At 39.6% G+C, this 16,260-nt stretch overlaps 1 long non-coding RNA gene across 1 annotated transcript in view; it reads right to left on the reverse strand.

The window, feature by feature from the left end:
* Window positions 1-304: 304 nt before the first annotated feature.
* LOC111098910 overlaps window positions 305-16,260 on the reverse strand; it is a 29,548-nt gene continuing 13,592 nt past the window's right edge. Inside the window, exons 2-3 of the long non-coding RNA XR_005369988.1 lie at window positions 7,160-7,290; window positions 305-560 (exon numbers count right to left, since the gene is read on the reverse strand). This is a non-coding gene — a long non-coding RNA (uncharacterized LOC111098910). The remainder of the gene's footprint in view (window positions 561-7,159; window positions 7,291-16,260) is intronic.

Genomic DNA, 16,260 nt, shown 5'->3' on the forward strand with positions numbered 1-16,260 from the left:
GCCGCTGGCAAGCAGGGCTCCAATTTTACACCTTCCTTAATGCCCAGAATAACCCTTTGCACGTGGTGACTAAGAAATAAATGCATAGCACTGATAATGACATGTTTTGGAGTGTGCTTAATGAACTGCTGAGGAGATCCACATCATAGCCTACCCTATCCATACAGCAAAGAAACCAACATGTCATAACTTCCCCATGAATAAACGGTGAGGGAAGAAAAGAAAATGGGTCACTATGAGAAGTAGTACACCAATAAATGGATACATCAGGCAGGTGAGAACACTAGGAAGTAATTTTTTAAAACGATGCAGGATATAACCGACCCTCTAGGCATGTATTTCACACAGTTTATAGTTTTCAAACATTTATGACTTGTGCATCAAAAATTCATGGCGGCAATCTATTTTCACCAGGAGACTGAAGTTGAGGTTTAAAGGATAAGCCATCTTTACATTCTGCTGGAGAACAAAGTCCCAATCATTGTTTCCTCTTATGCTCCTGACGTGAAACGCATCGCCCATTGTTGACTTGTACATTTATAGAAGTCTCCCAGCACTACCTAGGATAAACAGAATAGGAAAGGAAAGATTCTTAAAATCAAAAGAAAAGCAGCCAAAATGGCAAGTAAATTATCTTTTGTGGTGATAGGGTTGGGAGAGAAAGGGGATATGTTTGTGCAAAGCAACCACAAAGTGCCATCGGAGCTATTGATGGATAAGCTGTTTCTGAAACCTCTGCTTTTTAAAGAACCGTATCAGCAGCACCAAGCAGCTCATTTGCTGCAGATTTGTCTTTAAACAGTTTTGCATAAAATGCTGATAAGTACAACTTAATTTGAGAGAGAAACTATATACATTTTTCATTTAAACACAGAGCAAATGGGAAACCACAGGACATATACAACTGTGGGAGCAGGAGATGAATATGCTTAGGAGAAGGCAAACAAAGATGCTGGATGGGTAAAACAAAATCCTAGGCAGAGCACAAAGTCAGAGAAAAAAAAATGACCATTGTGAGTGGAGGTGAATTCCTGCTAAAAACTCAGGCCGTTGCTCTTTTTTCTCCCACAAAGGAGCATTTCTGCTTAAAGATCCTAAGAATTTCTAAACCGAAATTATACAGTATCAACTAACAGCTTCCTCTCTGGCCAGTGTATTTTTATGAAGCCCCAGACTAGAATTGGAAAAATTAATTAACTGATATAGATCATTGTGTCTTTAATAAAGCAAGCAGTGATGTCATATTCTGAACACAGTTAGATACAGAAAACCAGCATCAACTCTTGGGATGAATAAGGGTCATGTAGCCCCAAAGCATCATTTGTAATATCAGGGAATACTGCAGAGCCACATTTCTTAAATTATGTCACACAAAACATTAGTAGTATCGAATGTTAGCAGGTGATAATGCCAAATTAATGGTTCTGTAGTCAAATCCCTCACTCTCTTGCTAATAAAGAAGCACATATATACAGATACACATAAGAAACATGATCAATGCAGAAATGTTTACAACATGTGTTGATTAATTTTTCAGGCTATGTCCTAAGATTGATCATAGTTCTCAATCCTACTTCTACTTCTATATCCAGAGGTGTCCAAGGGAACACATGTTTAGAAAAACTACACAAATATATACAATATATGTAATATATAAATAATATACTTGGTAAATAATTTAGAGAACTTCTGTACTATATCCCTTATTTTAAGAATCACAATATACATTAAAGACTTCCAAATGTCCAATAGCAGAAAAACCCTGTTTAACCCAAGACTGCTAAGATTTAGCTAATCAAGAGTCTTTTCTTTTCTTTTTTTATATGTAATATTTATCAATAACTCATGGAAGACAGAACTTACTTTGCAGTATACTGGTTTAGGAAAACATTTATTAACATAAATGAAAAAAATGTAAAAGAAAAATGTCACTGTATACACGAAGATCCTATTTTTGTAGATAATTACATACTTGTTTTTCTATTTTTCCATAACATATATTTTTGTTAGAAAAAATATGCTATTGATAACATTTTTTAGATGCTTCATATTATTTTATTTGGCATGGGGGAAAAGTATATAGAGTATGACCCATTTTCTAAAGTTTCCAAGCTTTCAAATCTCTATAACTGGAGCCAAACACCTTCAGTGAGTGACGGCCTAGTCTTGCTATGCTGGGTGTTGAATGTTGAATATTGAATGTCATGGGAAGTGCCCCAGGCTCCTATTTCTACTCCTAATTGGTGCACCTGAAAAATAACCATTGAACTGAGCTTTGAATCGCCCTGCATAATTAGAATAGTATATAACAAGGAGGCCAAATGTAAAGACGAAATATTCCCATGCTTTTTCCCCAAACACTAACTTAGGCACCTGACCAAATACTATTCAATTTCATCTGAATGTCTCTTTCCTGCTTGACTGAACAAAAGGCCCGGGTTTCTCCCCAACTTGGGCAGATGGGCAAAGGGGAGTTGAGCAGCAAGCACTCACCCCACCAGAAGCAGCTGGACTAGAGGGAGAGAGGAGGCACGCCTGGGTGGCTCCGTGGTTGAGCTCTTTGGCTCAGGGTGTTATCCTGGGGTCCTGGGATCAAGTCCCAAATTAGGTTCCCCACATGGAGCCTGCTTCTCCCTCTGCCGGTGTCTCTGCCTCTCTCTGTCTTTCGTGAATAAATAAATAAAATCTTTTTTAAAGAGAGGGAGAGAGAGAGGGAGAGAGAGAGAGAGAGAGAGAGAGAGAGGAGGTACATGGCTCTTCATTCCCCATAAGCCTCCTGTTTTAAGGAAAATAGAACTTACAGAAAGTTTGCTATAGCAAAGAAGTCTACTGTATATGAAAATGTGCTATGTGTACATTTTGCTGTAGCAGAGAAGGAGCTGTGGGGAGTGACAAAGAGGATGGGGGGGATACAGCTTCTGCCTTGAAGGTGCTTATAATCAAATGCTTAGTGCAAGAGAAAGGTAGGTAGTGGGATTCATACATTTCAGCTCTACTGGGACGCAGCTCTAAATTATGCACAGTCAGGGAGGTGGGAAGGATTAGAGAGCTGGACAACATGTAGTGTACAGCATTGATTGATCTGGCAAGACGGGGTAAATAAACCAACCAAGAAGTATGTGTGTGTGTGTCTGTGTTACTCACGAGGCTTGCCACAAGACGTGTATGCGCAGGCCCATGCCCTGGGGAGCAGGCTTTTTTTCTGGTTGGTTAGATGGCATCCCTAGAGGAAACATACATACGTACATACATACACTTTGTAATTTGGTTCTAAATAAAGGGATAGAGCCTGGCACTGAGCCTGGAAAATAGGTACTTACTACTTGTTTATTGAATTTAATCAGACCTGTAAGCAGTCAGAGGGCTAGACAGGAGACCACTGCGGTAACACAGGAAATGAGGATTCCTAAGAACCAGAGTTTCTGGTGAGACTGCTTGAAGAGAGAGAAGACTTGAATGAGGTTAACTTACAAGTCTATTTCTAGGTTTGTCCTACAGCTATCATGACACTATCACTTCAGAAAAATTGCTAGGATTTGAGGATAGACTCAGTGTGAAGGACTGAAAAAAGCTTATACATGGTTCATTGCACACAATTCATTTATTCTGAAAATCTGCTAGGGCATTCGGCCACTGTAAGAGATACGTCATGGTGACTCCATCCCTTTTGTAGTATAGTTGACACACAATGTTACATTTGTTTCAGGTGTGTAACGTATGATTCAACTTCTATGTTATGCCATGCTCCCCACGAATGTAGCTGCCATCTGTTACCCTCTGTATCATCTGTGCAATGCTGTTACACTATCATTGACGATACTTTTATTCCCAGGAATTACTCCTTCCATAATTCTACCTATTTTTGTAATCAAAAGACATGTAAAGTGTTTCACTACTTGCTATGTTTTAAACCATTAATTCTAATGCAATACAACTGTGTGTGTGTGTGTGTGTGTGTGTGTGTGCAAGCACACATCTGGCAACTTGGGAATTCCTGTCCAATATCTGGAATCCAGCAAAACCAAAAAGCATTCATATGGACTTAAAAAACAATAATCTGAACAGACAAGAAGATCCTCACTGCACTGACATCATCTTAACAGGGAGAGGGAAAGGAGGACATGGCTGAAACTTCTGCTGGAGTTTCAAGTGATCTGCATCTGACATGGGAAGTGAGCCTTCTCAAAATGAATCCCCCTCTTCTGGTGCTCACAGAGCATACTGCTCTTGAGCCCAACCCCAGGACAGCCCTGTTTGCGTTGTCAAGTCTTGTATGCATTTGCCTATTGCTTAAATATGAATGTTCTATTCTTGGCTGTTGATGGCAAAGGCCATGTTGCATGCACATCAGACATGAGCAGAAGAAATCCTTGCTTAATATGTGACTCACATGTCTCCCTTCATCACAGGCAGAGCCACAGATATTTCCAAACCACAAAACAAAACTCATTTATATCTCTGCCTATAGAAGCTATAAATACTTCAATTCTGTGCATTTGTACAATATTAGGCATAGCTGAGAGTGTTTGTTCTTTCACACATCTGTCCTCCCTGCTTGTCTGGGGAAGCAGCCCCCGAAGAGTATGATGCTATGCATTTCAGTTACTGCCAGCACAATGCCAAAGTATATGGACATGTCTTTTTGTTGCTTTATTGCTTAGAGTGGAGTTCTGACGTGTATTCTGAACAAGGCTTTGTGTGAGTTAAGTTACCAACTAATAATCCAGTACTAAAATCTCAAAGAAAAATGTGTAGGTTGGAGGGGTGGGGGGAAAAAAAGTTGCTTCTCTTTTATAGTATATTTGTCTTAATTAGATTAAGAAACTGCCCATCTTCTCTTTCAACCTGGAAATTTTGAAAAAAAAAGAACAATACAGGACCTTCTAGCTCCAGGATGATTTCAATAGCTTCACCATTCATTTATTTTCCTAAAGGCATTTTGTCCCTGAAATAATTATTCCAGATAAGAAAATTCCCTATCACAACTATGTGAAATCAGACCCAGAGAACACATTCGGGCAGTGTTTCTTGCCGAAAGAGTGGTACTCAGTATCGGGACTTGTTTTTCTCCCAAAGACAGATACCACCAATGTTAGACTGCATTCGCAATGGAAATCATCATTTGGGCACTGAATCCAGCCACAGAGGATTTGGCAAAAAGGCTGTAACCTCTTCTCTCTCCTAACCAGTGAGAATCCCACCACAGTTTTCCATCCGTTGGTGACCTCCATCCTGGATTACCTCAATGCCCTTTGCTTAGGGCTATGGTTAAAGACCTCCCAGAAGCTCCAGCTGTTGGTACAGAATGCATCAGTTGTCTAGTTGTTAACGGTCATAGGCTGACATGACTGAAGTGTCTCTGCCTCCCCAGGGCCCATCTGGCTTAGGTTGGTGGTCTCATGCCCTTTCATCAGCCTGAGTCACTGAGCTTTTTAAGAAATGTATTGGGACTGTTGATATTTTGCAACTTTTGAATCTCCATGTAAATTCACCACTTCTAGGCAAGGAAGTGGATTGGATACAAGTACAAGGTAGGAAACACCCTTGAGAATGGATACCTGTAAATGGAAGTTTTGGTGAGTTCCCTCAGCTTCCACAATAAAGTAGGTAGCAGTAAGATGGCATGACTCTTCGTGACACGGTGCCATGAGGTACACACACTTGCTGGCTGGACGCCACAGACAAGTTGGTCTGCCTATTCAGCTCTTACCATCACAGAAACTAATTATGATTTTGAAGAAAATGAATATGAAATAGCAATTTTCAGTAGAGAATACCTACAATCTGATTCTTCTGCCTCCAGTCTTTAATGAAATCCAAGATTATTGGCTAGTATTCTGGGTCTGTTGACTAAGGAAATATGATTTAAAAATAATAAGGCCAAATGTCATTGTCCTTAAATGCTTCACTTCCAAAAGTTTCCTTCTGTGTAACACTTACCTGGAAATCAGAAACAGGAATCCGCGTACCAATTATACGGAAGGCTCTGATGTACCCAGTGGTTATCTGAGCTCATATTAGTGCAGTATTTTTGGTTTGGACTAGGCAAGCATTATTTAAAACTGGGCAATAGAAAACAACTTAAAAATATTGAGAATAACTGAAATAACATTGTAGATATAAAATACGAAGGTATACTAAATAGGTCAGGCATGTGATATAGTGGTAACTTCTGTTCACTCAGAAGAATCAATTAGGGACACCTGGGTGGCTCAGTGGTTGAGTGTCTGCCTTTGGCTCAGGGCGTGATCCCAGAGTCCTGAAATCAAGTCCCACATCAGGCTGCCTGCATGGAGCCTGCTTCTCCCTCTGCCTGTGTCTCTGCCTCTCTCTTTGTGTCTCTCATAAATAAATAAATAAAATCTTTAAAACATAAAAATAAAAATGAAGAATCAGTTATGATTGCTGACAGCAAAACTTGAGTTGGGCTCAAGGAAGATAATCCATGCACCAAATGGGATGTCCCATGAAAGTGGGACAATCAGCATCCATTTCAGCGGCAAAATATTCTAATGAGTAGGCGGAATGACCTGCACAGGTATAAGCATGAAATCATCCACTATCCAAAGGAGAAAGATGGCAGATAATCAAGCATTTTAAGTAAATGCTCATAAGTTGAGAAAGTTAGCTGACAGGAAAAATAGAATTAGCTTGATTTGTAGAACCAATTCCCAGAAATAATGCCATTTTATACTACTCAGTGTATTAAAGTCACTGTAAGCATTATTACCATCCATATTTCAGATATTCCCAGGCAAGTGACTGTTAAAAAAGGTCAGCATATTCAATGAAAATAATTATCTTAGAAAATGCATGTCAGAATATAGGGATAGAGATACTGTACACATGTCACAGGACCTTGAAATACACGTCTCCCTAGAAAGAGGCTGGAGCTTCAGTCTTGACTCCTCATTATACCCCCTTCACAACACCAGTTACCTTCATACTGATCCCCACACTAGCTGAGGTAGTTACCAGTGACAGGGCCACAGGTCTGTCTGTGCATTTACTGCAAGTGTAATGACTCTGCCAATGGCTTCAGCATTCTGCCCATGGGCAGCGGCACATTGCCTTACATCATATTGGAGTCAATTTCCCTTCATATTTACTTCTAGCCCTTAAAGACCCTTTGGATCCAGCACCCTAAGAACAAACATACCTTTGGTTCTTCTAGTCCCAAAAGTCACCATCCTTCAGAGTCAAGGAAGTTACTTCTGACATTCCACAATGTCTGATGCTTCTAAAGGCCAGTGCAGTGACCAAAATACTGTGTTGAAGTATTTTGCTAGTCTGTGGCAAAACACAGAAAGGAAACAGAGGGCAAGGTAGTGATTTGGTTTTTTTTTTTTTTTTCCCTAAACTTAAGGTAGACTCTATAGAAGCTATCTAGGGGCGTCAGGTGGCTCAGTCAGTTAAGAGTCTGACTCTTGTTTTCTGCTCAGATAGTGACCTCAGGGCGCTGGGATTGAGCCCCATGTCTGGCTCCAGGCTCAGTAGGGAGTCTGTCTCCCTCTCCCACTGCCCCTCCCCGTGCATGCTCTCTCTCTCTTATATAAATAATTTTTTTAAAAGGTTATCTGTAGGCTAACTTTATGTATTTCTAAGAACCTTTCCACTTTTTGGTGTTCTTTCTTCTAAAAAAATGATGGCAATGAACCTATGGCAAGTTTTCCCTTATATCCTTACTTTGTGAAATACAAAGATGAAAATCATGTTATTCCCTTCCCTTCCTCCCTTCTTTCCTCTCTCCTTTCCTTCTTCATCTTTCTTTCACTCTCACATTAGTTTGCTTATTCATTCTTTGCTATTATACAGTTTTGTGAAATTCAACCATGCAGAAAACATAGTGTCATGGACTCCCACTGGTCACCAAGACAGACTGTCATGTCCTCCTTGTACTGATCATGCAGCTCTTTTTAAACCTCCTGAAATCTATCCCTGCACATTCTTAGTATGCAGCTCTCTATTTTCCTTGAAGGACCTGTGGTAGATCCAGAAAGAAGTGAGGAGGGGCTAGAAAGGAAGAAAAGAAACATGAAAAGACAAGACCAGAGATACTCTGTTATCGTGGTTTCCCATGTTTTCCATGTGTCCCCTCAATCAGGCTCATCTTTGCTGCTATTTACAGCTGACTGAGAGAAACATCTCCTTCATTTGCTCCAAGTTTGGGTTGAACATGTACCACTTGAGTAAATTCAATGGATCCAGAGAGGCTGTGGGTCACTTTCTTTCACTCTAGGGAACTCCAGAGTGACTGGATCACTCCTGTGACACCTTCCCACTGACAGAACAAATCACATTGTCGAAGCACTGAGGGCATGTAAAGACCTGGGGCTCCTAGAGATAACCTGCCCTCCTCAAAATGCAAAAGCAGCAAATGAATAAGAAGGAGACCAAGGTCCCATCCCAGCCCTGCTCTCTCTGACCCTGTGATTTTGAGGGTGTCAGCTTGCAATTTAGGATCAGTTCTCATTTTCTACCTATAATAACTGAAGGTTCCAACCTGCCAGAAAGAGATGTCAGAATATGATGAACCATGCCTGGATCTGAAGGATGGGAGTACTCCCAAATCTGATTTAACCAGTCCCCCTCAGATGGGCTCCTGAGGTGAAGTGCCACAAAACAATATTATTAATTTGAAATACAAGGGGCTAGCGACTAATATTCCAATTATTCATTAAAATTTCAGCTACAGACTAAAAAGAGAAATTCTGTCCATAGCAAGTAATATTTACTTCAAGACATCTGACACATTTCTATTTCCACTAATATCAGAAACAAGGTAAGAAGGTCCATTACTGCCCCACCATTTAGGATTATCTTGAAGTTTTAGCCAATACATTGAGATATTAAACATAAATAAGATACCTCACAAATGAAAAGGGGAGTGAAAATTAATCTTAATTTCTCATGATTGTGATTCTGCCTTTTTAAATAGCCAATATAAGGAACTGGCAAGCAATTAAAACTAATAAAAGAATTACAGCAAGAGGGTGTGAATGTTAAAAAATATATGTAAAAAGTAATTATTTTAAAAATTATTAAGTTGTTAAAGAGATTATTTAGAAGATTAATAGCAGGAGAATGGAAGTGGGTAGACGTTGGTGGCTGGTGATTATTAGAGTTGCAGACAGATACCTGCCCTGTGAAGGAGACAAAGGAGCAAAGACAAAGAGCAGATGGTGCGGTTGGAAGGGTGGGGTGAAGGATGGGGTCTAGTTAAAGTGGAAGTCAAGGAATATAGAGGAAATAATCTGGTTACTCAGAGTCTTCAAATCTAGGCAGAAAAATTTAAACCTGATACAGAAAGACATAGAACACAAGACCTAACAGAGAAAAAAATACCAGTGGTGTAAGGGTTGATTCAAAGCCCATTGTTCTTCTACCTTTCCTCAATTTTCTGCTATTTTATAGTGAAGAATAGGTACTTCTCACAAATCTCCTCAGACTGTGTTTACTGCTTAAAATTGCATTCTTCCATAAATATTTGTTGGGGAGCAACCCCACACTTAGCATATAGCAGTAAAGTAGAAACATTGTCTTCTTAAAAGGGAAAAAAGTACCATGTCTCTAGATAAATGTTGTGAAAATAGAAATTTTTCTTAAATAAAACTTTTGGTGGTCTAATATATATTTAGTCAAAATTTTGGTGAGATTTGTGTTGATTAATAAATGGATAACTAGATCAGTTGAAAATGAAAATCAATGGAGAGGTGCATTCAGTCAGTTCTCATTGTTAAAATCCTTATAGGAGGTGTAATAATTAATAATATAAAGATTCTACAGTCAAATAAATGGTACAAGAAAGGAAAGTCAAAGACAGATCCTGTTATGTGTAATAATGTTATATTATAAAGGCCACATTATAAATGAAATAAAAAAGAAAAGGCAAAGTTCGAATACAATCTATTAATCAAAAATTGATAATAAAAAAAAAGGCAAAAATTGATAATAAAATTAGAGCTTTATCACAAACCATTCACTAAAATTCTTTTCAAGTGTGTTAAAGAGTTAACTGCATATATAAAACTATAAAAAAAGGAAATATAGGTTAGTTTTATGTGCTCTCTGGATGGAGGTCTTTCACGGCATAAAAATCAATGAAAGAATACAGAGAGTATGTACAGATTCAAATACATAATAAATCACTGCTTGTCAAAACTTACACATTAACTTTTTAAAAGAAAAAATCTAAGCAAATGGCCTAAATATTGATACTAATAATTAAGAAAATAGAAAACAAACAGAAGTAATATTTGCAGCATTTATGTTCTAATTGTGAAGCAGGCACTTACTTGATAAATCTAAAAGATGTGATCTGACACTGCTATCATCTGAATGCTTGTGTCCCCCAAAAATTCATACAATGAAATTCTAACCCTCAAGGATGATGGAATTAAGAGGTGGGGCCTTTGGGAGGTACTTAAAGTGATAAGGGTGGAGCACTAGTGAAGGGGATTAGTACCTTCACTAAAGAGGCTGCAGAGAGATCCTGGCTTCCTCCTCCATGAAAGGACCCAGCAAGAAGGCCCTCACCAGAGAACAGGATCACACTAGTGTCTAGATCTTGAACTTCCCAGCCTCCAGAACTGTGAGAACTAAATTTCTGCTGTTCATAAGCTACCCAGTCTGATATTTTGTTATAGTGGCCATAATGGACTCAGACAGACACACAGCCACAATAGCACACTAGGAGAGAAGCATTGGATTTTTTTTTTCATCTTTTTAATTAAAAAAAAAAAAAAACTCTTCAAAAAAATCCAGTGAAATAACACTAAAACTTCTATGTTTTAATGATGAGTTGTGTTCAGTAGACATTAATTCAATTTGGTACGCTTCCATCCCAACTGTCTGATACAATTTTCAATTCCTTCGTTGATTTTATTTTAAAGTGCTACTTTGCATCACCCTTGTCTCCTAATTTTAAGCTAAATTGGCCTCCTCAACAGCCTTATCTCAGGAACCCCAGAGCTGCTTCTTACATCAAATCTTTTCTTCTGTAATTAGAAATGCTAACTCTCTTATTGAAAAATGTTTTCTATACACGCTTTCTCACCTAATAAGGTAAAAGATTACTTTTGCCTAAGTCTTTCCTGGAAGTACAAAGAAATCCACGAGGAGCTGACCATCTCCATGGCAGCACTATGGATTCCTCAGCTGCTTTTTCCAGTTTAAGGATCTGTCTTGACATGCTCATCACTCTCTGTTTCCTGCTTCAACCCCCTTCGCTGCATTTCCTGAATTCTAAGAAACACATTACTTTTTACATTTTTGTACTTCTAAAACTGGAATTTTAAAAAAATATTTTAAGTAACCTATATACCTAACATGGGGCTCGAACTCACAACCGCAAGATCAAGAGTCACACACTCTACCCACTGAGCCAGCCAGGCGCCCCTCTAAGACTGGGGTTCTAATTGAATTTGCCAAAATTTCCTAATTACCTTTCACCCGTTACCCTAATCGCAATGCAGAAGTCCTTTCAAATAAAGACAATAGATTATATTCAATATAAAACTTGTAAAATACAAAGCATCATTTAATGAATGACTGTTTTCTCAAAAACGGATCTCTCCCCTACAAAAGAAATCTTTAAATTGAGATTTTTAAAGATGTTAATGTTTTTTCTTTATTTAGATTTTAAATAATCCCTTCAAATTTTTGGAAGGACGTATATTACAAAATATCGTCCCTGGCATTCTAATAAAAGCAATTCTGGATGATCTATAGAAACATTTAGGGATCCCTGGGTGGCGCAGCGGTTTGGCGCCTGCCTTTGGCCCAGGGCGCGATCCTGGAGACCCGGGATCGAATCCCACGTCGGGCTCCCGGTGCATGGAGCCTGCTTCTCCCTCTGCCTGTGTCTCTGCCTCTGTCTCTCTCTCTGTGACTATCATAAATAAATTAAAAAAAAAAAAAAAGAAACATTTAACTACTCAGAAGTTGGAAGAAACATTGTTTTGCAAGGAGACACCTGCTTTATTGAAAACAACTGGGCTGCTACTAGCTGCATGCACTTATGGGGCAAAAATGACCGTGCTGGTTTTGATTGGTTCCCATGCTGCACCTGTCACTAAAAGCTCTGCATATCACCCAGTTGTGTGTTGGTGGATGTTTAACAACTGGTTCTCTGGGGAAAAAAATGGGGGGAAGGTAGAGGCTCCCTTGATGTGTGGCATTTGCCAATTTCCTTGGTTTCCCATCACAGCTAATTTCAATCTAACAACATGGCGTCGCTGAACACCATGGGAAGACATGCAAGCACACAGGCTCCTGCTTGACTGTGGTGCATACCTGAATTGAGTTTCTTTTTTTAAATTTATTCATGAGAGACACACACAGAGAGAGAGGCAGAGACATAGAGAGAGAAGCAGGCTCCATGCACGGAGCCCGATGTGGGACTCAATCCCAGGACCCCGGGATCACCCCTGAGCCAAAGGCAGAGGCTCAACCACTGAGCCACCCAGGCATCCCCTAAATTGAATTCTTGAAAAAGAGAGTTGATAAGCTATGCGTGCCTAAAGAGACCCTCAGGCTGGTATCCAAACTTCTTGAAAGAGAAGAATTATGGTAGGAGATCAAGGATAGAAATTTGAGTGCAGAGGGGTAAGGGCCTGAGTCAGATGTTATACATCCTGTTGGGGAAAAAAAAATTGTTTACACATTTGACTGGGGGGAAAATCGTGTAACTGTAGCTTACTAGCTTACTTATTGTACGTATTTGGGGTGGGGAGGCTACATAAGCATCCTTTCTATTTCATCTGTGAAATCTTTGGTAAGCTCTACATTGCTCCCTAGTGCTTTGGGATGAATTTTGTGTGGCAGTAGGGGTAGGGTGGGTGAGTATGAATTTAAAAATGTGGAGGCCTGCTTCAGGATTGGTGCAGAAATAAAATTTAGGTTGACTCTGGGGGTAACAAACTTGCATGTCAAAAGTAATTTCAGAGAGCAAAAAGTAGAAGTCAGGTGGACAGAAGGTTTCTAAGAAAGAAGAAACAGAGGGGTTTTTTTTTGTTTGTTTTGGTTTTTTATTGCTAGGGAGTTTCAACTCACATGGCTGGCCATAGTTAATGGTAGAGAAAAGGCAGAGGAAGGGTAATGTAAAATACATGAATTGCATTAGGTTTCGGGACTACGTGGCTAAGCCACAATGTTATGACATCATTATCCAAGATCTCTATGTTCTCTTGATGCAAAACATGGATCCAATTTTGGTACAGTCTGATACAGCCTTCTAATCACATTAGGCCCTCAATTTTAAATATTTAAGACTCTCTCCTAGCTAGAACTTCATTAATTCTTTTCATTTTCTGAATCTTTTTCTCAGATTGTTACCTGAGAAAGTTTCATGGTAAAGTCATATGGACCCTGTGAATCAAGATGCATGCAAATACGATTTATTTATCACCATTTTGAATCAACTGGGAACAGAGTAGAGGGATTGACGGGATTTGTACCTAAGCATCTCTTTTGTTCAAGGATAGATCTGGAAATAGAACCAAGTCTTCAGACTTCTGCTTCTATGCTCTATGTTTTAAGACAGCATTTATCTGGCTAGGCTGCCAGCTCTCAGACGCACAGAGGCCCCAGAAAGAGAGAGAAGGGGTGTGGTTATACTCTAGTTTGAGAGACATTGGTCCTGTACATTGGTCCTCTCCTGAATAGAAGAGAGAAATGGGGAGGAGGACTGGACGAGGCTGTTGTCTGTGTGGTCCAAAGGCCTTTACTGCTGGAAGTGGGCCCTTCCGGCCACAGTTCTACCAGGAATCTTCTTTTCCCCTTATAGTAAAAACCCTGTTTATAAATATACATGCACCCACACACAAACATATACATCCCTCAAATGTCCAGAGCAGTTCTGTATCCACAGAGATAAATACAGAATAAAGAAGCATGACAGAGACAGATGGATATAGAAGTATTTTTAATTTTTTAAGAAAACATTTGCCCGCTTTGGGGAGAAACAGTTGTTCCTAAGGTTCTAAAGGAAAGGAAACCTGTACTTAGGCTAAACTTCCTCAGGATTAATTATTACTGTATTTGAAATCCAAATGACTTGACCCATCATTAGTGGATAAGTGTAGGCCAGGGAATAAATATCCACACTGTCCACAATAAGACAGGTATCCACACCAAGTTCAAAGGCCCCCGGACTTTACCACACACACATTTAGGCCATCTTTAGAGTTGTAATGATGACGAAAGGTTGGATGTATTCTGAAAGCCCAAGGAGGCAGCCAACACCACCTCAGGCTAATTAGCAGAAACCACAGGTATAACCAGCTGCTAGGCCATTCACGTAACCAATCCTTGAGCCAGATGCCACTTTTGGAAAAACATACCTCAGTACTCCTCATTGAAATTCCGTCTCTGGACTTATAAAGAGTGTACTGTGTGAGCAACACAGGCATGGCTTGGGGCAACTGGGGCCATTCTGTGAGATATAGTGAGAGGCTCTGCTCTGCTTTCCAAATGGCTACTCATTGTAAACAGCTTGTTCAGTGTGCCTGGGAACACAGCACAGACCCAGCCGGCGGGGATTTTATGCACGCCTATGATTCCAGTCTTGCTGTAGTCTGACTTGTGGAGGAGAGGGATCAGATGGGTATGAAATCTCATATGAAGTAAATGAATGAAGAAGTGTTTTATCAATAAAATTTCATTTACACCTCACAGGCGTATCACTTAAATGACAAAAGCACAGGAACACCTCACATCTTCTTTAAAACATATGTCTTTTTTTCTGTTAATAAACAGAGTACAGACCTCAAACACTTGTGTACTTAATAAGTGTTATTTGAAGATGGTGGCATGTGTTGAATCGAATTCATGCACTAGGCTTACAAAGGGTTCTCTTTGCTCCGTCCTATTTAATGTGACTTCAAATCAACTACTATTCCTTCTCTGAGTTTAATACAATTTGGTACCATATTCCATCCATGTTGGCCTTCAATGTTTTTAATATCTACGAGGCCATAATTCAATTTTAATACACTGTCTCTTACTTTGAACATTTTCTATAGAAATATCTACTCTGAAGAGCAACATTTGGCAAGAAAACTAAACAGATGAGGTCACAAAAGAGTATTTTGTTATAAATAGTCTTTTGCAACTCGGGACAAACACACACACACACACACACACACACACACACACACACAAATAACCACGTAGGGCCCATATAAGTTAGCATAATGCTTTTTCAGAGTTGGGGAGGGGAGAATTATAAAATCCAAAATGCAAACAAACACAAAAAAGGGCAGAGGGAGGGAGGGAGAGAGGCAGAGACAGAGGCAAAGGGAGAAGCAGGCTCCATGCAAGGACCCCAATGTGGGACTTGATTCCGGATCCCGGGGTCACGCCCTGAGCCCAAGGCAGACGCTCAACCACGGAGCCACCCAAGCATCCCAATAAGGTAACTTTATGATTCGCAAAAAGGTTGGCAGAGGATAAGAGCATGTCCCACATACTTTTAGTTTGCTGAGATACACTACCTACTCTCATCATCCATTCTTACTTTTCTGTCTACCCATTTTTCACATTCTCTACATGATTGCCCAGAATCTTCCTTCTCTATATCATGGTTTCTTATTTTTCCAATCAAACCGTTTAAAGTCCCTGATAAAGCCATACCCAGAGGCATGTTGGCAATGAACTAACATGTCCTGATGTGTTGGTGGGAAAATATTTGAGGGGGTTACTCAAGTAAATCTGAGTTCATCAAGGAGCCCCCATTCTTCCTGATCTCTGTTGCCCACTATGACCCCTCCCTTGAACTGGCCACATCCCTTTGATGTTGCAAGAAACAGGGAGCTATACAGTTGTAAATTCTCTACAGCAGAGTAGGAGCGTTCCCAATATGATTAATATTCTTAAAAATACTTGGTTTGTTTCCTCAAGTACTTGGTGACTTTTTATGGTGAGTGCATTATCTTCAGTAAAGGTCGTAGCTTTTCTTGTCAGGCATGAGTCCTGTGCACCAAGGGTTGTGAAAACATTTTTAAGGAGTGGTTTTGTCTTTGCATCTGCTGGAACCCCACTGGTCCTAGACCAGTTTTTACATAAATATTTAGCAGTATGCCTTAGGTCTTATAGTTTCTGGCATTGCATTCCTTATTTATTTCTGGCATCTGGGGGTTTCTCTTTCTCTTGTGCTTGGTTTTGTAGGACTTCTGTTGTTATTCTGTTTCATATTATCAAATAAATGGAATAAGAAGGGGTGTTCATGTCAGCTTCATCTGCCATATTACCAGAAATTCT

The sequence above is a fragment of the Canis lupus genome, chromosome 15 (genome assembly GCF_011100685.1).
Source record: "Canis lupus familiaris isolate Mischka breed German Shepherd chromosome 15, alternate assembly UU_Cfam_GSD_1.0, whole genome shotgun sequence".
Taxonomy (NCBI): domain Eukaryota; kingdom Metazoa; phylum Chordata; class Mammalia; order Carnivora; family Canidae; genus Canis; species Canis lupus.